Consider the following 24,057-nt stretch of genomic DNA (forward strand, 5'->3'; position numbering starts at 1 on the left):
CCCCTTTTATTGATGGGGAAATGTGGATGCAGGAGGTTAAGCATCTTGTGGTCACCAAGCTAGTTAGTGGGTCTAACACCGTGGTCTTGTGATGACGCTGTCGCCAGAGTCCCTTCTGGTTCTAAGTTTCCATCATTCTAGTTCTGATCCCATTTTAAGGGAAGAAGTCGAGGCTCAGTGAGGACTCTGAGGTGAAAACAGATGGGGAGGCTCGAACCTATGTCTCCTAACCCCCACACCCAGGACTTTCCTCCCTGTACCAGGATCGGAAGCGGGGCCAGAAGAGTAAAGGACATTGTCGGGCTGCTCCTGGGGAAGGTCATGGGTCGGAAATTTCAGGAACAGGAGGAGTCAGGGGGAGGGAGAATGCTCCAGGCTATCCACATGTGGATTTACTTTTTTTACTTATCTGCTTGATGATTAATATGCGCCTTTCATCCTAAGATCTGTAAAATGTCTTTAGTTACAGAAAGTCCTCAGCCATGACATCCTTGAATCTTGCTGCCCTGCCATCTGAGTCTCCTGGAAACCCTGCAAGATACTTTTCTGAGCCCCTCCATGCATCCTCCATAGCTCCCAACTGTGCTTTCTCAGTTATTTCTTTATCTTTCTGTTTTTAATTTTTGGTCACACCTTGCAGCATGCCGGATCTTAGTTCCCTGACCAGGGATTGAACTCATGCCCCCTGAAGTAGAAGCGCAGACTCTTAACCACCGAACCACTAGGGAAGTCCTCTCTTTATCTTTTCTGAGATACTTGTTGGTAAATTCTTCAGAACTGCCTTGCAGCTCACTAACTCTTCGCTGGCTGTCTCTCTCATGATAGGGTGTTTGAGAATTAAGGTTTGTCCACTCATCTTGAGTGGGAGTCAGTTTCTCTCTCTCTTTCTCCCCCTGCTCGTCACCTCCACCTAGCTCTCCTTGCCAAGTGATTTCGAGTTGCCTCCACATAGGTCCGAGGTCCCTCAGCGCAGGGCCAGCTCTCTTGGGTTAGTGATGAGCTGTGTGTCTGCATTAATAATGGGATTATCCCTGAAGTCCAACATCAAAGCCATAAGCAGTCTGGCCAGGCCCTGGCTATGTGTGTACTTCTTCCAGCCTGTATCAGTGTTCACATCCGTAGATCAGCTTTACTCTTAGGAGAGGGCTGGAGTGGCACCTCTGCTTCTCTCAGCCTCCTTTCCCAAGTGGAGGATGACCAGCCTCCATTCTCAGGAACTCTAGCTCTGGTCCCCCACCTCCCACGGGACACTTTCAGTCCCCATACCCTTGAAAGACCAGCCTTCCAGCTGCTTCCACCTGCCTCCAGACCCTGAGCCAGCAAGCTGTGCCTTTAGCCCCTCAAAATCATAAACATAGGGAGTTTCCGATCCATCAAGATGTAGACCTTGTTTTTGAGCACAGTTGAGCTTCTTTGTTGGAATCTTCATATATCACTGGCTGCATCTTCGAAATAGGGAAGATAGCAGGCAGGGCCTCTAGATGTGAACTACCACTCTACACTCTATTGCCCGGAAGTCCTTGATCTCTCCTGTTGAAATGGAGACGATAATACCTATTTCATTGGAGATACTGTGAGAATTCGGGAACATCGTTAACAGTATACCAAGCATCTGGAATGTCCAGCCCAGAATAGGTACTCTGTCAATATTAGAGGCCCTCCTCGCTCACCCAGCTGGAAAATCCCCCTTTGAATTTGAGGTTTTCTGGGCTTCAAGGGGTCCCTTTGAAGATGCAGGCATCCCCCCTAAAGAAGGGATATATGTGTATATATTATGGCTGATTCATTTTGCTGTACAGTAGAAACTAACACAACACTATAAAGCAACTCTACTCCAATAAAATTTTTTTTTAAGATGCAGGCATTCACAAGATGGGAAAATTTCCTAAAACAGTATCTTGTGGGAGACACCTGAACAGGATGAAAAGACACAACCGAGGTGTGGGAGGACAGAGATGAAAGAATTGTCAAGGAAAGGGAGGAGGAGTGAAAGAAAAGACGAATTCAGCGAATGTAATAATTTAGTGGGGGGCTTGGCGGGGGATCAGCTGCCCCCATCCAGCCCCGTCACGAGTGCCCCTCAACTCATTAATAGTCCTGAGCTACCATGGACAGTGTCCACCACCAGCATGTCCTAATCTCCAGAGCGCTCCAATGCCCAGAAAAGTCCAAAATAGCTTAGGATGAATTTTCTTATCTTTCCTACGGCAAAGAATATGAGGCTATGCAGTATGCTATCAGTTTGCCCTTGAATTTCTAGAGGCCGATAAAATGGAGCAAGATCAAGGATGCTGTATCCCCCCTCCACGTGACCAGGCAGACTAGATGTTTAGGAGGTGTGGGTGGGCCCTGAAAGTCTTTGTGTCTGAGTCTGGGTGCCTGTGAGTACCATACCCAGATGCTGCATTTTCCTGCCTCCTTTGGGGGTGGGAGAGTGACAGAGTAATTGGTTTCCTAATGCTTTTTTTTCACAGAAAAATATCTAATCACAACAAAGAGATAGCTAAATAGAAAGAGCATTTGAAATGTCATTTTCGGTGCCACACAGAGCCGGTTCTGAATCTGTGATAAAAATGTGGAGTTCTGTCCTACAGAAGAAAAAAAAAAAAAAAAAAAACTCGTCCTAATGGAAGAACTTGCATTTTTTTGCTAGAAGCTCTCTTACCACTCGGCCCCAACACTCTTATGTTCTTTTCCATTTGACTCTTCCCTTCTGTCTTCTTTGTCTGCAATTGTAAGTGTTTTTTCTGGAGTGAGTTGAATGCTGGTTACGTGTCCCAGGGGCGTCCAGTTGGCACCGCTACCTGTTGCATGCCCCTCAGCAATGTGGTGGTGTCAGCTTCGGCCCCTCTGCTCTGGAGGAGTTTGCAATCTCGTGCATTTATTCATTTGGGTACTCAATGCATATTTACTGAGCATATTTTATGTGCCAGACAAAAGAGCTCTTCTCATGGAGATGGAGACCACACACGCAATACCGTAAATTCTGCCATGTCACAGATGATGAAAATGTACTCAGGAAGAGGGCGATGGGAGTAGCTGCTGTTACATGCAGGAGTTGAGGAAGGGCTTACTGATAAAATGGACTTTTGAGCTGAGGTCTGAAACGCACTCTGTGGCTGTGTGGACAGAAAGCATTCCAAGCAGAGAGTACTGCAAGTGCAAAGGCCCTGAGGCACATGTGTCCTTGGTAGGTTTGAAGAGCAGTTAGGAGAACTGTGACTGGTGCAGAGTCAGAGTCGGGGGAGGAGGTCAGGGTTGTGGCCAGGGTGCCAGATCATATTGGTCCTTGTAGACCTTTGGAAAGACTCTGGCTTTTACTCTGAGTGAAATGGGGAGTCTTAAAGGAGAGGAAAGGCATGCCCTGAATACTCCCCCGAGTTTTAAAGAATGCTCTGGCTGCTGTGTTGAGAATAAATTATAGACTGTAATGTTAGAGTTAGTATCATGATATTTTATCTTTCTTATTTAATATTACCCCAGATATTTCAGTTCTTGACTTGTCACCCTAAGAAGTTTTCACTTTTAAAAATATATACATTTTACTCTTTTCTGATTTTAAGATTAATATGAATCATTGACACTCACAATGTGTAGAAAGCATAAAGAAATACAGGCACCCCCAAAATTCATAATCTTACCATCCAGAGGCAATCACTGTTAATGTTTTGGCATAATTGCTTTCTTTTTTCTGTGTCTTTTTTTTTCTTTGTATTGTTGAACCTCTGTTTTAAAATTAACATTTTAACGTAAGCACTTCTCAGTGTAATCAATAATTCTTTGTAAACATTCTGTCATATGGATATTCTGCTAATTTAGGCCATCTGAGTTATTTCCTTTTTCCTTCTCATTGCTAATTGCTTTATATATCTGTGTACTTAGCTCTTTGCCCACATTTGAGATTCTGTCCTCAGAATGGATGCTTAGAAGGGAAAAATAAACATCAGTACTTACAGTCCCTCTTTTAAATTTTATTTATGCATTCCGGCTGTGCTGGGTCTTTGTCGCTGTGCGTGGGGTTTCTCCAGCGGGGCGAGTGGGGACAGCTCTCTACTTGTGCCCTGTGGGCTTCTCGTCATAGTGGTCTGTCTTGTGGAGCACAGGCTCTAGGCACACGGGCCTCAGGAGTTGTGGTGCACAGCCTTAGTTGTTCCAAAGCGTGTGGGATCTTCCCGGACCAGGGATCAAACTCACGTCCCCTGCATTGGCAGGCAGATTCTTAACCACTGGACCACCAGGGAAGTCCTCACTCTTTTCTTATAGACCCTTGAGATATTGCATTTGATTTATAGTTTGCTGGTATATGCAATCTTAAGTAATGACATGTGGACAGTGTATTTCTGAGTCTTTTGCTAGTCTAATGATAGCTGTTGCTTTCATACGAAAAAAGACAATGACTTGACTGATAATGCAATCAATGGTCATCTTTCCCACTCAAAATTCTGTGAGTTTGCTGTCTGTTGTCTAACCGATCGCACGAGCAAAGAGCCACCATGAGGGAGAGGAGGCAAATGTAGCAACTAGGAGAATTGGTACTCAAGGAACCAGAAATAATACTGAGACTGTGAAAGAAATGTTTGAATTTTTAATTTACTGTTCATTTTTTTGACGGCACCATGCAGCTTATGGGATCTTAGTCCCCTGATCAGGGGTCGAACCTGTGCCCCCTACAGTTGAAATGCAGAGTCCTAACCACTGGATCACCAGGGAAGTCCAAATAAGTTTTTAAGTTGAGTAAAAGAGATAAGAGAAGCAATAGAAGTCAAATTGGACCAATAAGACATTTGAAAAATGAGCAAGGAAATTTGGGGAAAAAAAAACCCAAATGAACCATTTTCATTTCTAAAAATGAAAAATGTTATTAATGAACTTGAAAACTCAATCAAATGATACTTTGGTAATTTTTTAGACCAGTAAACCTTGTCATTCCCATTAACAGCCACAGATGTTTCCTTATCATTTGCTTCTTATTAATTGGTTTTTTTTTTTTTTTGATCCCTGGTTGGCACTCCCAATAGCTAGGAGTCCCTGGCCCCTGATTTCCACTCTACTAACTGCCATGAAGATGACGTTTTTGTGACCACATGAAACTACAGTCTTTACCTAATTAAATCAGCTGCTTATATAAGCATTCAGCCAGGCAGCTGCCTGTCCCACTTCATTTCCATTCCCTCTGTGAACGGGCATGTTCCTTGGTCACTTTCCTGGTTTCCTTGTTGGTAAATGAATAAACTCCGATATATGTTCAAGATTTAAAGACACAGAAAAGGGACTGAGACAGCCCTGAGCAGACTGTTCCGTTTGTTTTCGTATTTGGCCATGCCGGGTCTTAGCCGGGGCACTTGGAGTCTTCGGTCTTCACTGTAGCATCAGGGATCTTTAGTTGTGAAATGCGGGGTTCAGTTCCTTGTGAGTGAAACTGTTAGTCACTCAGTCATGTCCAACTCAGTCTTTGCAACCCCATGGACTGCAGCCCACTAGGCTCCTCTGCCCATGGGATTCTCCAGGCAAGAATCCTAAAGTGGGTAGCCTTTCCCTTCTCCAGGGGATCTTCCCCACCCAGAGATTGAACCTGGGTCTCCTGCATTGCAGGCGGATTCTTTACTGTCTGAGCCACCAGGGAAGTTCCCTGACCAGGGATCAAACCTGGGCTCCTGAATTGGGAGCAGTCCAGTCTTAGCTGCTGGACCATCAGGGACATCCCCAGTGGACCAGTTAACTAGCACATCAGGCAGCCCTGCGGAACCCCAAGAGGGACCTGGTGACCCAGAAGACAGTTTCCAGGATGCAATGTACGTGACAGGACGCAGGGAAGCCAGTTTCCAGGTGCAGGCAGATACATGCCCTGAAGTCAAAGCTCAGACAGGACGCGGCAGGCAGACAAGATCTGATGCTCAGCGTAAAGTAGTTTTCAAGTCAAGAACGGAGACGGGAGGGAGAAGTCTAAAGCCAGGCTTATGCTTTTGTTCCCTTTTTAATAACCTAGTATATTATTTATGTCTATATTTGGAAATTAATAATTTTATCTGACTAGGCCTAGGTCATTTTCATTGATTTTTGTCTAGGACAAACGTATTTGGGTCTAAGATTCAGGAAAGCTTTTCAATTATGTTTTTGCTTACTGCTTTGTTCTGAAACTCTTCTGCTTTCTTTTGGGGCGCACTTTTTAAAAATTTATTGTTTTTGCTTATTTGGCCCTGCTGGATGTTCATTGCTGCATGCCGGGTCTTTAGTTGCAGCTTGTGGGATCTCGGAAGGCCCCCCTGGGAGCCCTGTTAATTTGATGAGTACATTTCCACTCTCTGTCTTCTATATTCATCATTTTCAAGTTCTTTTTATTTTTCTCTTCATTCTGAAAAATCATAAAGCTTTTCATGTCGTTGATTCTTTGTTTTTGGTCTGAGTTTGATGGTTTCCTGTGTTTGGTCTTGGTGGTTGCACCTGTGCCTTCACCCGCCTTCTGATGCTGTGAGCTCTGCAGGCCCAGGGTTTACCTGAGGCAGCACCACCACAGCCCCTCTCCTTTGTCTCGATTCTGCTCCTCCTCTGAGGCGCTTTCTCTCTGCTGAGACCTGGCCCTCTGGCCCTCAGAACTAGGGAGGACTTGGAAAACTAGCCAGTTGGTTTAGCTCTCCCCACCCTCCCACAACTGAGCTTTACTTTAAGAAAATATACCTTCCCAGATGCAACTCACCATTGCCAGCTCCTTCCCACTCCCACCTAGTTACTTTCTGGGAATCTGTGTCCCATCCATAAAGACAGAATTGGAGAAGGGAGGGCACCGGAAACTCGTAGACATACTACACCAGGAAGGCCAGCTAGGGGCAGCCCTGATCCTGCACCCTGACCCCTGCCAAGCAGACAAAGGTGGGTGGACCAGTGTCTCCCATTTCATCCATCCCACTTGCCTGTCTTCAGAGGGGAGCCTGACTGTAGGTTGAGCATCAGATCGCTTCTGTGCTGATGTCTGCGTGCCCTTGATTCACTTGCTTTCTTGGGTGTGTTAGTGCAAGCTGGAGAAGGACTACATGGGAGCTTCTAACATGACGTTGCAAGCCAGAAATTTATGTCATTGATTGTTTAGCCTCTAATCCAATTCATTAAAAAAAAAAAATGACTCACTCAAAATGGTAATCAGGGGGAAGTTAATTGGAATCCAGATTCCCCAGGAATCTAGAAACCATTCCTCCAGCCTCTAAAATGTCTGCCTTTGGAGTCAGAAGGCTTCTATGAGGATGCAGGCATGCTCAGAGGGGGATGAGCTAGAAAGGGGAGAAGAGCAATTTATAAGTAATGGGAAGCTGATTAGTACAATTAGAGCATTCCTCTCCACTCAGCGTCCATCCTTCCGCCGTGCTTTCCCTGTGTCATTCCGCATCCTGATTATAACTCATCAGAGGCCGGGCTGCACCAACACTCACTGTGTTTCCCCGCAGTGCTTTGCATATAAAAGGTGCTCTGAAGGTTTGTTGATTGAAAGACATTTGCAAAAGAGGAAAGCGGACTCCGTGTTTGGAGCACCTTAGGACCCTTCCCCAGCAGGGTTTTCTGATTTCCCTGAATGAAGTCTTACCACAGATGACCCTGGCTGGGGTCCCACAGGGCCCCCTGATGCTAAGTCTGTATCTCATCCTCTGGCCCCTCTCTCCTGCTTGTTGATTGACTAGAAGGAGGAACATGGCTTCACATGGTGGTTTTTCAATCGTCTCAACCCACCCAGCCTGGAGGGTGACCAGTAGACAGTTAAGGCCCTTGTGGGGGCGGGGGGCGGGGGTCCATCTTGGCACAAGCCTTCAGGAGGCTGGGAGGATCAGGGGCTTCCAGGCCCCCCGCCAGCGCCTGTGGGAAGCAGCCATGCCAGCCTAGCCCAGCAGCCTCGTGGCACCTGTCTCCCAGGCGGGCAGCCCGTGCTCACTACAGACTGCCATCTGCTTCCCCACGCTGCTTCTCTTCTGGCCCTGCTGTTACTTGCAGTTTGGATTTTAGCTGCAAACAGCTTTGCCAGAGGGCCCCTCCGGAGGCCCGTGAGTGCGCTCAGGGGTGGGTGGCTGGTGCTGGGGCGAGCGGGGGCGGCTGCCTGAGCGCCCCACCACCTGCGTCTGGCTCCCTCTGGGCTGCTGGCACCGTGGCCCCAGGGGACCCGGATGGCCACACTTCCTCAGTGTATTGGTCACCTCCCACATGCCTCGGCTCTGCCAAGCAGAACTGCTATCACTGCAGGTCCCTGGCCTCCCACGCAAGCAGAAGCAGCAGGAGGAGGACCCCCAATTTCCTCTTCCTCCTCTGGGGAGGCAGAGTGGTCTCCCACCTTCTCCCTGCTCCTTCTCAGGGTGCCTACCTGAGCCTGTGTCCACGCACAGGAGAAAGAACTCAGTGCTCTGAGAAGCTGTCTGATCCAAGAGGGAACGCACTTTCTCACTATTGCGCTCTAGTCTGCTGAGCCCAATGTCCTACCTGGGAGTCTAATCTGGTTCTGAGTAGCAACATGAACTCCATACCTACTACAGGCCGGTCAGTATCTCAGTTCATCTGATCATTGGACAGATGTATTCCTGATGTATTCACTGTTGTCCTCATGTGACAGATGGGGAGACTGAGGCTTAGAGAAAGTAGGTCACTTCCCCAAAGACACTAGGTAGTAATTAACAGAGCCAGGAGTTGAAGCCGATGTTGTCGTTCAGTTGCTCAGTCATATCCGCGTTTTGCAACCCCATAAACTGTAGCATTCCAGACTTCCCTGTCCTTCCCTATTTCCCTGAGTTTGCTCAAACTCATGTCCATTGAGTCAGTGATACCATCCAACCATCTCATCCTCTGTTGCCCCCTTCTCCTCCTGCCCTCAGTCTTTCCCAGCATCTAGTAAGTCAGTTCTCCGCATGAGGTGGCCAAAGTATTGGAGCTTCAGCTTCAGCATCAGTCCTTCCAATGAATATTCAGGACTGATTTCCTTCAGGATTGACTGGTTTGATATCCTTGCTGTCCAAAGGACTCCCAAGAGTCTTCTCCAGCACCACAGTTCAAAAGCATCAATTCTTCAGTGCTCAGCCTGCTTTATGGTTCAACTCTCACATCCATTCATGACTACTAGAAAAACTATAGCTTTGACTATACAGATCTTTGTTGGCAAAGTAACGTCTCTGCTTTTTAATATGCTGTCTAGGTTTGTCATAGCTTTTCTTCCGAGGAGCAAGTGTCTTTTAATTTCGTGGCTGCCTCTAAAACTCCTTCTAACAACTCTACTGTCTATCCATTCATTCACTCATTCATTCATACAGTAGTCATTGACTATTTACTATGTGCTAGGCACTGTTTTGGAGAAGGCAATGGCACCCCACTGCAGTACTCTTGCCTGGAAAATCCCATGGACGGAGGAGCCTGGTAGGCTGCAGTCCATGGGGTCACTAAGAGTCGGACACGACTGAGCGACTTCTTTTCATTTCATGCATTGGAGAAGGAAATGGCAACCCACTCCAGTATTCTTGCCTGGAGAATCCCAGGGAGGGTGGAGCCTGGTGGGCTGCCGTCTATGGGGTCGCACAGAGTCGGACATGACTGAAGCGACTTAGCAGCAGCAGCAGGCACTGTTTTAGGCCCTTGGAAAATAGTGATGAACAAATCAGCCAAACATCTCTGCCTTGGGTTTACATTTTAGCAGGGACCAGGGGAGGAGAGAAGGAACAGAAGACAAACATAGCCAAAGTAATAGCTAAGCAACTTCCATAGATATGTATATGTTAGAAAACAGGGCACAGAAATCAGGAGTGGGGTGTGTAGGAAAGGGAAGAGGTAGCTCTGTTGAAAGCAAACCAGCCGCCATGACACACCCATTAAGATGGCTAATGTGTGTTTGTTTGTTTTAAAATTTTATTTCCTTATTTATTTGGCTGTGTCAGATCTTAGTTGTAACATGCAGGATCTAGTTTCCTGACCAGGGATTGAACTCAGGTCCACTGCATTGAGAGTGCAGAGTCTTAGCCACCGGACTGCCAGGGAAGTCCCAGGGTAGCTAATGTTTAAAAGCAGGAAATAATAAGTGTTGGCAAGGATGTGGAGAAATTTGAAACCTTGTGCATTGACTGTGGGAAATTAAAATAGCGCAGCCATGGTGGAAAACAGTATGGTGGCTCCTCAAAAAATTAATGATCTAGCAATTCTGCTTCTAGATGTACATCCTAAAGAACTGAAAGCAGAGACTCAAACAGATGCTGTGCATCCCAGCAGCCTAAAGGTGGAAGCAACCCAAGCACCTACCGTGGGGTGGATAGATAAACAAAATGTGGCCTATGCCAATTATTTTTCATATAATTGAGCCTTAGAAAGGGATGGAGTCCTAATACATGCTACAGCATGGAAGAACCTTGAAGATATTACGCTAATTGAAATAAGCTGGACACAAAAGAACACATATTGTAGTATTTCCATTTATTTGAGGTTTGTAGAATAGTCTCATTCATAGAGATAGAAAGTAGAAGGGTGGTTGCCAGATGGGTGGGGAGAAATGAGGAATTATTGCTTGGTAGACACAGTTTCAGTGTGGGAAGATGACAAAGGTCTGGAGATGGGACACACCACAGTACAGATACATGTGGTACCCCTGGAGTGTACACCAAAAAATAGTCAGAAAGGTAAATCTTATGTTATTGTATATTTTACTGTGGAAAAAACAGTGGTAGGGAGACTAGTTAGGGTGGGCTTCTTTGAGGAGGAGCTGCTGCTGCTAAGTCGCTTCAGTCGTGTCCAACTCTGTGCGACCCCATAGACGGCGGCCCACCAGGCTCCCTCATCCCTGGGATTCTCCAGGCAAGAACACTGGAGTGGGTTGCCATTTCCTGCTCCAATGCATGAAAGTGAAAAGTGAAAATGAAGTCGCTCAGTCATGTCTGACTCTTCGCGACCCCATGGACTGCAGCCTACCAGGCCCCTCCGTCCATGGGATTTTCCAGACAAGAGTACTGGAGTGGGGTGCCATTGCCTTCTCCATTGAGGCAGAGATATGGGAGCAAAGACGAAGGAGGTATAGCAGGGAGGCCGGTGACTCTCAGGGGAAAAACAGCCCAGGATGGGGCCACCCCCAGTGCCCGTTTGTTCCCAGAGCAACACGGAGCCAGCTCCCCACCTTCCACGTGGAGGGTCCTGGGGTCCCCTGAGTTAAGTGTGGGAGGGGTTGGTCCGCGGAGGCTCTTTGGCCTGGGGAGATGACATGGTCCAACAGGAAGCCTTCAGCCCATCAGGAACAGCACCAGCAGGTCCTAGCATTTGTCTGTCCCACCACTGGATGCCCCTCCCACTTAGCAACGCACGTGCTCAGCGGTCCGCAAGGGTGCGAACCCTGTGGCCTGTGTGACCACGGCTTCATTGTCCCTGTCCTCAGTTGATGTGGCACCATCCTGACACCAGAACCTGCTTGTCCTCTCCTCCTCTGTTGAGTCTGCATGACCTGGCTTACCCTGCTATGACACCCTCCTCTGCGTGGCCCTAGGGAGGGAGGTGAAAAGCTAGGGAGAAATCTGAATGTGGTCATTTTCTTGCATGGATCTGGATAGAAATTTCAATAATCAGATTTTCTGGCCCTTTTTTCAGATGCCAAACAATGTTGGCTGGCGTGATTTCCCCAGCCAGCTGTCTGATAGATGCGGACCGGGAAGTGAGGCTCCATTCTTTAGGAGCTATTTATTAAGCTCCTAGGCAGTGCCCAACCCTGAAATACACACCCATTCCCTCTCCTGAGGAAGTAACTCAAGACACGTGTCCTCCTGCAGGGCCAGAAAATTACTCTGTGAGAAACAGAAGCTGAAGAGAACCGGCCTTTGTTGGGGTCCTTGTCTGGGCCAGACGTGGGGCCCTGTGTCTTCACTCTTCCAGCTAAACAGAAGCCCTGGCACCTTACGTGAAGGTCCAAGGCGGCAGAGCAGAGCAGAGCAGAGCGTGCAGAGCCTGGGCTGACAGGCTTCTGCCACTGGACGGGCTTCCTCCTCCTGATTTTTACTGCCCTCAGGAGTCAGCCTTTCTATTCCAGGATGGCCCTTGGGCTGGAGGGAGACAGGGCAGGTGAATGGAGGTTTCCCCCTCAGTGGCCAACACAGTGATACCCTCTGTCTGGGGGACCCCTGGGTCCCTGTCCTCCTCCTCCTTGCCCTGACTTTGTAAGTTGTTACACCCCAGCCTGAGCTAACACGCCCACAGCTGAAGCCCAGCCTGGCCCTGACTCTTATCTAACTACTTACATCCCTGAACCTGGTTTCGAGTCCCAGTACTTGGTTGTTCTCTTGACCCTTGAACTTTGCCCACTGCTCTCCATCCCCCTCACCATCAACCAGAGTGTCATGTCATGGTCATGGACCCACTTCTAATGTTCCCTGTTTGCAAACTAAATCAGAGAGGTCTGTTTGGTAGGTGACCCGGCTGGTTCATCTCAGCGTTGCACCTGGCACCTCTTCCATGTCGTCTACATGTGATGCTCAGCCTCACACCCCACCCCTACCTGTACAGCCTGGAGAAACCCTCACACCCACTCCCAGGGAAATGTGTCCAAGAATGCATATAGCAGCATCTGTTGTAATAGCCAAAAACTGGAAACCAGCTCAATGTCCTTTCATGGTGGAATAGGTATATTCCAAAGGATGAATTAAAAACCCAACAGGCTGGGACTTCCCTGGTGGTCCAGTGGTTAAGACTCCATGCTCCCTATGCAGGGGGCCCAGGTTCGATCCCTGGTCAGAGAGCTAGTTCCCACATGCCAAAATGAAGAGTTTGGATGCCACAATTAAAAAAAAAAAATCCCGCATCCCACAATTAAAGATCCCACATGCTGCAACTAAGACCTGAAGTGAACTGAAAGTCACTCAGTCGTGTCCAACTCTTTGCAACCCCATGGACTATACAGTCCGTGGAATTCTCTAGGCCAGAATACTGGAGTGGGTAGCTGTTCCCTTCTCCAGGGGATCTTCCCAACCCAGGGATCGAACCCAGGTCTCTGGCATTGTGGGCAGATTCTTTACCAGCTGAGCTATGCACAGCCAAAGAAAAAATAAATAAATAAATATTAAAAAGAAAAAACCCAATGAGCAAAGGAAAAAAACAAGTCGCTAAAGAATAAATACACAAATGACTCAAAAATATGTTGTTCAAAAACAGGTAACAGTAAATGTGTTACTTATAAATGCACAGTAAGGACTTCCCTGGCTGTTCAGTGGTTAAGAATCCACCTGCCAATGCCGGGAACACAGGTTCAATCCCTGGTCCTGGAAGATTCCATATGCAAAAGGGCATCTAAGCCCATGCACCACAACTACTGAGCCCGCTTGCTGCAACTACTGAAGCCCGTGCACCTGGAGCCTGTGCTGTGCAGCAAGAGAACCCGCCACAGTAAGAAGCCTGCGCACTACACGCAAGAGTGGACCCTGCTTGCAGCAGCTAGAGAGAGCCTGCTCCTCGCAGTGAAGACCCAGTGCAGCCAAAAACAGATAAATAAAAAGAAATTTTACATAAGCAGTTTTTTAAAAATAGAAAAGCAAAAGATTGCTTCACACGAGATTCCAGATGGTGGTTACTTTTGGAAGGAACGCAGGGACGGCCTACAGGGCTTTCTCAGGTCCGGTCATATTTAATTTCTTAATGAGTTCACAGGTGTTTACTTGAATGTGGTTCTTTGAAACATACTGTGTTTTCATACACTTTGATGTGTATAGTAGATTTCACAGGCACACACCCAAAAGTTAATGAGAGATCACCAAAAATCAGACCCAAAACAGCTTGAATCAGTGATATGGAGAAAAGCCTTTAAAATCTCCCAGGATGCAGAGGGGGGAATAAAACAAAAAAACAAAAAGCTAAAAACAATAACAGAGACAATGAGGAATCTGGAAGACAGAGAAGGTGATGGAACCTCAGAATGATAGGTTTTCCCCAAGAAGGAACAAGACCGATTGAAAATGAAGCAGTAATCAAATCCATAACCGAGGAAGGTGTCTGTGATTTCAGACCACACACCCATGAAGACCCATGAGCCCTACTGTGTAGCGGTCAGCCCAGAAACTGTTTCATGTTGGCTTCAGAATCTGTTTCTGAGACTGTGTTTACATACCGGCATGTTTGTTGTTCTGGGAATTGAATCAAAATCACGGAGCTCCTCTGAAAAGACCTGGTTGAGTATAATTGGCCTGTCCAATTTTCTGATTCCAGCCCTATTCATTTCCCATGCACAGCCCACTCCATCTGGGAACAGAGGCTGGCTTTGGAGCCAAACACCACCGTGGCTCACTTGCCCTCTCTCAGATCTGTGCTGGAACAGGGAAGATAGTTAAATATTTGGTATTCAAAGGGATTTCATGCTGCATGCAAATGAAGAGTAAAAGGAGGTGGGTGGACAATGTTGGCAAAGCAAATAATTAAGAACCGTTGTGGAAGGGACTGCCCTGGTGGTCCAGTGGTTAAGAATCCGCCTTGCAATGCAGGGGCCTCGGGTTCAATCCCTGGTCCTGGAAGATTTCACAGGGCACCTAAGCCAGTGTACCACAATGAAAGATTCTGCATGACACAGCTAAGATGGGTGCAGTCAAATAAATGTTAAGATCATGGCATCTGGTGCCATCACTTCATGGCAAATAGAAGGGAAAAAGTGGAAGCAGTGACAGATTGTATTTCCCTGGGCTCCAGAATCACTGTGGACAGTGATTGCAGCCATGAAATTCAAAGATGCTCGTTCCTTGGAAGAAAAGCTATGACAAACCTAGACAGCATATTAAAAAGCAGAGATATCACTTTGCTGACAGAGATCCATCTAGTCAAAGCTATGGTTTTTCCAGTAGTCATGTATGAATGTGAGAGTTGAACCATAAAGAACCCTGAGCACCAAAGAATTGATGTTTTCAAACTGTGGCACTGGAGAAGACTCTTGAGAGTCCCTTGAATTGTGGGGAGATCAAACTAGTCAGTCCTAAAGGAAACCAACCCCAAATATTCATTAGAAGGACTGATGCTGAAGCTCCAACACCTGATATGAAAACCAGACTCACTGGAAGAGATCCTGATGCTGGGAAAGACTGAGAGCAGGAGGAGAAGGGGGCGACAAAGGATGAGATGATTGGATGGCATCACTGGCTCAATGGACATGAATTTGAGCAAACTCTGGGAGATGGTGAAGGACAGGGGAGCCTGGCGTACTGCAGTCAAAGGGGACACAGAGTCGGACACGACTTAGCAGCTGAACAGAAACAACAAGAGCAGTGGTGAAAGCGTCATTCTTCCCTGTGGATTTGTTAAACTTACAAGACCATCCTAGACCAAGGAGAACACAGTCTCTCTGGAACCAGAAAGAGAAGGAAGACAGGGGGCTCTGTTCTCAGTGACTTCTAGGGACCTTTCCATGTTGCAGATCTGGGAGATGCAAAGGAGGGGGAGGGGAAGTGCCCCGGGGGCTGGGGGAGAGGGTGAGGCCAGAGCTGAAGGTTGGCCTGCCTGTCCCAGACATCCTCTCTGACTCCGGGGCACTTGCTCCACAACCATCACGAGCCCTTATTGGATGCCACCTCCCTCTGGAGCTGGCAAACGTTCCTCACCAGTAACTGTGCGGAAACCTCGCCTCCACAAGCCCCTCACCAGGGGTTAATGGCAGCCACGGCATTTCCTCTGGTTCTGAAATAATCTAACCAAGGTGTTTAAATTATCTGTCAAGAAAACAGATAGCACCCTCAGAATATGTCTTCTTGCTGCATTTTTTTTTCTTTTCCGCTAGGCTCGCAATTACCTGCCACCCAGGCTGACCTGGTTGCTCAAAAACCCACTTGAAATGAAGGGGAAATTTGCTCAGGCCCTGGGGAGGGCTCCCACTCCAGGACTGAGCAAGGAGCTGCTCACGTGGGTGGGGAGGTAGAAGAAGGGGCAGGTGTGTGCTCTCTGGCTTTGCTGGAGCTTAATTTCTCTGGGTGAGGCTCAGGCCTGGCCCCCGTAGGCAGAGCCTGAAAGGCAACTAACAACACTCAGGAGGGTGGGGTTGTACTTTCCTGGCAGGAGGAGCTTGTTCACTCTGACTGGGGGCCTAGGGTGGGTAGGGGGCTGGTGGGGACTTTCTCACTGGCTCACCAGCACACACACATATGCACGCACACACACATACACACACACCCCTGATATGTTTTAAGGTGTTAATCTTTAAATTGCAAATATGCAAATACTCCTGGGAGAGGCCTCCCTTAACTCTCCCCTACACCACAGTTGTTCGTTGGCACTGTATTTGGCTGCACCCGGTCTTAGTCGTGGCATGTGGGATCTAGTTCCCTGACCAGGCATCCAACCCAGGGCCCCTGCATTGGGAGTGCAGAGTCTTAGCCACCAGACCACCAGGAAAGTCCCTGGAGCTTATTTTAATTCATCTGTTGGTCAAATGAACTAGACTTTTGAGCCATTTTTTAGGCAGATTGGACGCATCTCTGTTTTCAATTTTTGCCGATAGGATTCACACACTTTTGGGGGATGAGAAGCATAGCCCGCTTCTGATCATAGAGGCAGGAGGCGATGTCATCCTCGGCACCTTGAATGGCAGTGATGCCGTTTCCGTGGGCTGCCTCTGGTTATACACGTGTAACATGGGCTTGCAACCTGATCCTGCCCCTCACTCCTCAGCCGAAATAAACCTACACAGTCACATCCATGCTACAGTCCACACATGACATATAAATGCCGAGTCACCATCCCGCTTGAATAGGGTAGCAATAAAGGTAGTTATTTGGGCTTCCCAAGTGGCTCAGTGGTAAAGTATCCACGTGCCAATGCAGGAGTCACAGGAGACATGGGTTTGATCCCTGGGTCAGGAAGATCCCCTGGAGAAGGAAATGGCAACCCACTCCAGCATTCTTGCCTGGAGAATCCCATGGACAGAGGAGCCTGGCAGGCTACAGTCCTCAGGGTTGGAAAGAGTTGGATACAACTTAACAACTAAACGACAAAGCTAGCTGTAAAGTCGGGTGGTCTTAACCTGGTTTGACTGGGCAGACAGCGTTTCTGGCGTAAAATAATACTGAAAACACATGCGCACATTACCTTAGCACATCTCGTGTGCCTTGCTCGATATCAGCTTGTCGCCCTCAGCAGTAACCATGGCTTTCCAAAATCAGCTTATCATCACTGAAACCTGGTCAGAGGGCGCTGCCCAGCAGTCTTGAGAGCAGCCTCTCTTCCAACTAATAGCATGGTGCCCCAGGCCCTTCCTGTTTTCCAAGGGATCCAGTTCTCCCTGCCTTTATGCTGGGAAGCCCTGAAGAGAAGTGAAAGTCACTCAGTCCAACTCTTTGCAACCCCATGGACTATACAGCCCATGGGATTCTCTAGGCCAGAATACTGGAGTGGGGAGCCTTTCCCTTCTCTAGGGGATCTTCCCAACCCAGGGATCAAACCCAGGTCTACCACATTGCAGGCAGATTCTATACCAATTGAGCCACAAAGGAAGCCTAAGAATACTGGAGTGGGTAGCCTATCCCTTCTCCAGCAGATCTTCATGATTCAGGAATCGAAACAACATCTTCATCGCAGCCAGATTCTTTACCAACTGAGGCTATCAGGGAAGCCCTGCTGCTGCTGCTGCTAAGTCACTTCAGTCGTGTCCGACTCTGTGCGACCCCATAGACGGCAGCCCACCAGGCTCCGCCGTCCCTGGGATTCTCCAAGCAAGAAAGAATACTGGAGTGGGTTGCCGTTTTCAGGGAAGCCCTGGTTCCCTTTAAAACGCTGCCCAGGGTTTTCTCATTGTCAGAATTCTGACTCCTGGAGGTGAGGTGGGGGCAGTGACATTGGAGAGGGAGCTTGTCTTTCTGCAGGGGTATAAAGGTCAGTGTTGAGAACTCATACTGGTATTTTCAAACTAACCATAACTTGACAAAGCCTTCCCATCTTGCTCCGCTACAAAAATTTTAATTACTGCTTTCCTTTTCTATCAGCTTTTCTCCCTTAAGCACATCCAAATTCAATATACCAGCCATAGAGTGTTCTGACTCCCCATGTGTCCACCTGCCAAGCAGCCCAGGGATTTAATAACATTGACATCCAATTACCAATCTGTTACACGTCAATTTAAATCAAAGTAATACCTGCCTGTGCTTTTTTAAAAATTCAGTTGTGCTGACGGGCTTATGCTGGAGAAAGGCAGGGCCAGATAGTCACCTCCCTCACCCAGCCCATCACATACAGACCACTTGCGTTAGTTCACGTGCTGGCTCCTGCCATGACTTTTTACACAAAATACTGTTGTTGTTCTTTTATTTTTATTTTTTAACATTCTCCTTTTATTTATTTATTTATTTTTCTTGTGGCCAAGCCGCACAGCTTGTGGGATCTTCCCCAACTAGGGGATCGAACCAGTGCCTTCTGTATTGGGATCACGGAGCCTGCACCATCAGGGAAGCCCCCACATTTTGATAATTTATGATACCTGGACCATCCAAAGGAAAATGTTCCTAGTACCATGATCAAATGATTTCTTTTTAACTCTTCATGTCTTAACACCATGTCACATTTTGAGTTACTGAATATTTGGACCATGACTTTCTGGTATGATTTTTAGTTTTTCCTGAAGTTTTTTTATTAACCTTTTTTCTCACTGATAAAAGAATAATGAAACTCTGTGTCTTTTTATGCAGCTTCTTGACTTTACCTTCCCTTTTCCTGTCAGAAACCCCGCCAGACCCTTTTCCAGCTCCAGCCTGTGCTACTTACTGAGAGCTGTCTTCAAGGCATTTCCCTTTGACTCACTTCCTAAGTTGAAGATACTGTTCCAGGATTTTATCTTCCTCTTTCTTGTTTTTCTCCTTGTGTTTTGCTGGAGCCCATCCTGAAGTACCCCAGTTCGATTCCTGGGTCGGGAAGATCCGCTGGAGAAGGGATGGGCTACCCACTCCAGTATTCTTGGGCTTCCCTTGTGGCTCAGCTGGTAAAGAATCCACCTGCTATACCGGAGACCTGGGTTCAATCCCTGGGTTGGGAAGATCCCCTGGAGAAGGGAAAGGCTACCCACTCCAGTATTCTGCCCTGGAGAATTCTGTGGACTATACAGTCCATGGAGTCGAAAAGAGTCAGACACGACTGAGTGACTTTCACTTTCATCCCGAAGTAACTTCTTAAAAAGGGAGTGTGCACAGGAAAACTGGAGTCCTCAAAACTCTAACAACGTCTCTCCTGTTCTTTTGTTTGGTTGATATTCGACTGGTCGAATTCTAGATGCATAATCTTTAAGCATCCAGTGGCATCAATGATCCGATCAATGGCATCCGATGATAAGTCTGATGCCACTCTAATTCTGGTTTCCTTGTAGGAGACCTATTTTTTTTTTTCTTTCTGGAAGCTTTGGTGATCTTATTTGAAATTTATAACTAAATGATTTTATGAGTATGTGGGCAGAGGAGGCTGGCAGGCTACATTCCATAGGATCACAAAGAGTCAGACACAACTGAAATGACTTAGCATGCATGACTATTTTACTTTTCATTTTTTCCTGCCATATATTCAATTATAAACCTTTTTTAGTTTTTTTAATTAATTAATTAATTTTCAGCCATGCTGGGTCTTCGCTGCTGTCCACAGGCTTTCTCTAGTTGCAGCAAGTGGGGGCTGCTCCCTAGTTGTAGTGCTTTGGCTTCTCATTGCGCTGGCTTCTCTAGGACGTTAATCATGATGTTATGTGGCAACCTGGATGGGAGGGGAGAGTTTGGGAGGAGAATGGATACATGTTTATGTATGACTGAGTCCCTTTGCTGTCCACCTGAAATTATCACAACATTGTTAATTGACTGTACTCCAATATAAAATGGGCTTCCCCTGTGGCTTAGCTGGTAAAGAATCCACCTGCAATGCAGGAGACCTGGGTTCAATCCCTGGGTTGGGAAGATCCCCTGGAGAAGGGAAAGGCTACCCACTCCAGTATTCTGGCCTGGAGAATGCCATGGACTGCATAGTCCATGGGGTCGCAAAGAATCAGACACGACTGAGCAACTCTCACTTTCAATATAAAATAAAAAGTTAAAAAATTCCATCACGAGAGCCCCACCTTTATGACCTCATCTGAACCCAGTTACCTCCCAAAGGTCCTCATCTTTAAATATCATCACTTTGGAGGTTACGGCTTCAACTTGTGAATTTGGGGATAGGGCACAGTTCAGCCCATAGCACCCTCTAAGATTCCGTGCGTCTCATAAGGAACCTGAGTTATTAAAGCCTTGAAATTTGGACACCCGTTCAGGAGTCTTAGCTGATGTGTGTCTGTTAGGCATCTTGCGTGTGATAGCATTCCCGACAGTGTGTGAGCACTGCGGTGAGAGGCCTCCACGGTGCTGTGGAAGCTTCTGGATAAAAGGAGTTTCCTAAAGGCTGGATTTCATTATCCCAGCCCAGGGAAGGAGGAAGGATCTACTTGTAAAAAGGTCTGGAAGCATGAGACAGCTTAGTGTGGTCCGGGAGTAGGCCTGGCTGTGTCGGCTGTCTCTCTGTGGGGGAGAGAGGAGGCTGGAAACTGGGCTGGGGATGAAGGGGGTGCTGAGGTCTGGGGTCTTACTGGCCTTGCTGTAGAGTCTAGGTTGCCTTTTAGAGCTCCCGAGAGGTCAGCGCTGTGTGTGTGTGTGTCTGTGTTGTGTGTTTTCGTTCAGGTAATGGGATAGGGAGGGTATGTGTGTGTGTGTGTGTTTAGGCAATGGGGTAGGGAGAATGTGTATGTGTGTGCACACACGCATGTGTGCGTGCATGTTTTTGTTCAGGTAATAGGGTAGGCAGGGCTGTGCTGTCTCCCTGCCAGGGTGGGTTGACCCTTTGAGAGCCATCCAATAATGGGCCATTTCATGTGGCTTTTCAAGACTGGAGCTTGTTAAGCAAACAGATCATGGTCTTCCCTGAAGGCAGAGTCCCACGCTCTGTCCCCTGGGGACAGTTCCTTTGCTTTCTTGGTTTGTTCATTCAGTCCCTCAGTCAGCACAGGCTCCCTGCTGGGTCCAGGGAATGGGGCGGGGGTGTGATGGTTCCAGCACAGCCCGCTCTAGAACAGCCCGAGCTCCTGAGCTGGATGAAGGGCTATGGCAGCAGAGGCGCCCTGATTCTGCACAGAATGTCCCAGAAGGCTCCCGTGGCAAATTGTCCCTGCCTCTTGGAGCCGAGGATGAAGGACACTCCAGGTGGAAGGAACGGCATGTCAAAGGCCACAGACGGTCCCCCTGCTCCGATCCATGGGGTGACGGGCAGAGTGTGGACACCTCACCTGAGTTCACATAGGCGCACTCTTGAGTTGCTTGGGAGGTGGAGAGAGGCAGTAACACAGGGAAGGCAGAGCAGTGGACAGGGTCAGAGGTTGTAGGCCGCCTTGCCCTCTCATCTTCCCCCAGGCCTGCCCTCCTGTCCAACAGGGTCTGTCAATTACCACCTTCTCCAGCCAGAGCCCTTTAGGAAATGCCGATGATGAGCGATTTTTATCCTGGTAATTAAAATTCCCTGGGAACAGCTTGGCTAATATCCACCAGTATCTGCAGTCAGCTTGGCCGTGAGCTGAAATCGGAATGAACGCCTCGAAGAAGAGCTCAGAACGCTAAGCAGTGCATGGGGCGGATTTAAGGCGGAGGCCACCCACCCCCTACCCCCACCTCCTGCAAGTGCCATGGGGGCTATGTGGGTCTTTCCTCATTAAATGGCATTTCCAAGGCTAGGTGTTTTGCTGCCTTTATCACAGTGAACCACACGTGAGGAACAGAGCAGGATTCTGCAGAATCTCATGGCTTCTCTAGAAAGCAAAGGCTTGCCCCATCTGTGGCCTGAGACCTGGTGGTCAGGGGTTAATTTCCATGGAGCGCTCTTCCCAGCACTGTTCTTGGGGAGGGGGTCAAGAGTTGATGCTTGACTGTGGGTGATGGGCTTGGATGCACAGAGCAGAAATCACCTGATGAAAAGCTACTTCGGTGTGTTTTGCAGGGGGCGGGCAGGGCGGGGCAGTGAGGAAAGAAAGTGTGAGGACAGGCATGGGCTGGTGTTGGGGGAGGGGAGATGGCTGATCAGAACAGGGATCCCCCACCCCTTACCAGTCCAGCTCTCCCACGCAGAAGGCATTTTCCAAAACCCGGACAGTGTCTTGAATGCACCTGTACATCATGTGCCCCGCATACCAGGTGATGCACCGGTGTGCTCTCACCTGACCACCCCCCCCTCTACCTCCCCAACCCCGCCTCCCGCCTGGGGGAATCAGAAAGTGCTGCTCCTCTAGCTGGTCCAGGATCCTCAGCCAGTCTGTCTGATCTCTGCCCATCTCGGTAGTATCCAGCCTTCCACTGGGACTGCAGCAGAAACAGACAGACTGAAGCCCAGTGAACTGAACTCACCTGCCCACTAGACCCCAGGGAGGCACTGCAGGCCTGGCAGACTGGTAGGGCCATGGCCCCTGCTAAACATAAATATTGGGGTGAATTGTATGAAATTGGCAAGGGTTTTTATAGGTCAAAAATAGTTGAATACAAAAAAAAAATAGGTTGAATATCAACAGTTTCATGCAATTCAATCTAATATTTTTGGATCCTATGCTCTTTATACTGTTTTCCAAAAGAATTTGACTGATGAATGTTTTTTAAGTGGGTGATAGGGTGGACCGTTGTAACAGGAAGTGAGGCTGATGGTGTGGGGCCCACTGGCTGTAACGTGCCAGGGCAGGCAGGGGCAGCTAGGGCTGTGGGTCTCCCTGGTACTTGAGGAAAGACTGGGAGCACGTGGCTGCCTTGTGCCATGGAGGTCACGAGTCAGGAAGGTGCACCGGCACATCCTGCTAGGCACTCCCTGTTTATTCCTCTTAAATATGAAGTGGCAAATCCACTTGATTAATTACAAGAACTTGGATGAAACCCTCAGGCCACTTCCCCAGGAAGGCGCCAGACCTTATGGATTGGGACAAGCTCCAGCGAGCAACCCATGCCTGCCAATTCAGTCGTTCAGCCAGTGTTTGCGGAGCACCTACTGTGTATCAGATGTGTTCTAGAGCTTGAAGATCAACAGTGAGCAGAGGTGCCCTGGGCCGCCGCACTGAGTGGTAGACTTTAGTGGGAGAGACAGATAAAAATAAAGGACCAGCCAAGGGACTTACCTGGCTGTCCAATGGTTAAGACTCTGTGCTTCCAGTGCAGGGGGCACAGGTTTGATCCCTGATCGGGGATCAAACTAAGATTCCCACATGCCTTGTGGTATAGACAAAATGTTAAATAAAAAAATAAAGGACTTGCCAAAAGGTGGAAGCAACCCTGTGTCCCATGATGGATGAGTGGATAAAGAAAATGTGATATATACATAAAACAATATTATTCAGCCTCAAAAATGAAGGAAGTCCCATACTGATGAACCCTGAGGGCATTATGGTCAGTGAAATAAGCCAAATACTGTATGTACTTCAAAAAGACAAATACTGTATGATTCCACTTAATTCCTAGAAAGTAGGAATGGTCACCTTGCCCAGAGGGAGAAGGGAATGGGGACTTGTTTCATGGGTAAAGTTTTAGTTTTACAAGATAGAAAGAGTTTTGGAGATGGGCTACCCAACAGTGTGAATGTCCTTAACTTACTGAACTGTATACTTAGAAATGGTTTAGAGGGTAAATTTACACCATAGCATGGGGTCCTGCCCCACTGGGGAACTGACTTTTCTTCCTGGACAGCAGGCTGACAATACGTGTCATCTTAATGAACACACATCCTTTGACCCAGCAGTTCATCTCCTGGGAATACTTCCTCAGGCAGTAGCTGAAGCCTGTCTCTTGATGGGTGTGTCAGGGCACTGGTTGCAGTGCTGTTCAGAAGCGGGAAAAATAGGAAACAATTTAAACATTCATCAGTGGTGGGGTGGAGGATGATTTCATTAAGTTTAATAAATCCAAACCATAGTTTGATGTAGAGACCATTACAGTATTAACACAGAACAACTGCTATGATGAATAGTTAAGTATCATAGAATAGCATCTACATGATTTATTCTCCCAAAAAAGGAAGGAAGGAGTGGGGAGGAGACTGAATTGGGTATATGCCCAGGGAATGGTGTAAGAGGATTCACAGCCCAGTGTT

At 47.8% G+C, this 24,057-nt stretch overlaps 1 protein-coding gene across 7 annotated transcripts in view; it reads left to right on the forward strand.

Annotated features, from left to right (window-relative positions):
* Window positions 1-24,057, forward strand: part of RPH3AL (rabphilin 3A like (without C2 domains)) — a 139,330-nt gene that overhangs the window by 86,369 nt on the left and 28,904 nt on the right. The window lies entirely within an intron of this gene.

Source organism: Bos indicus, chromosome 19 (assembly GCF_029378745.1).
Source record: "Bos indicus isolate NIAB-ARS_2022 breed Sahiwal x Tharparkar chromosome 19, NIAB-ARS_B.indTharparkar_mat_pri_1.0, whole genome shotgun sequence".
In the NCBI taxonomy this organism is placed as follows: Eukaryota; Metazoa; Chordata; class Mammalia; order Artiodactyla; family Bovidae; genus Bos; species Bos indicus.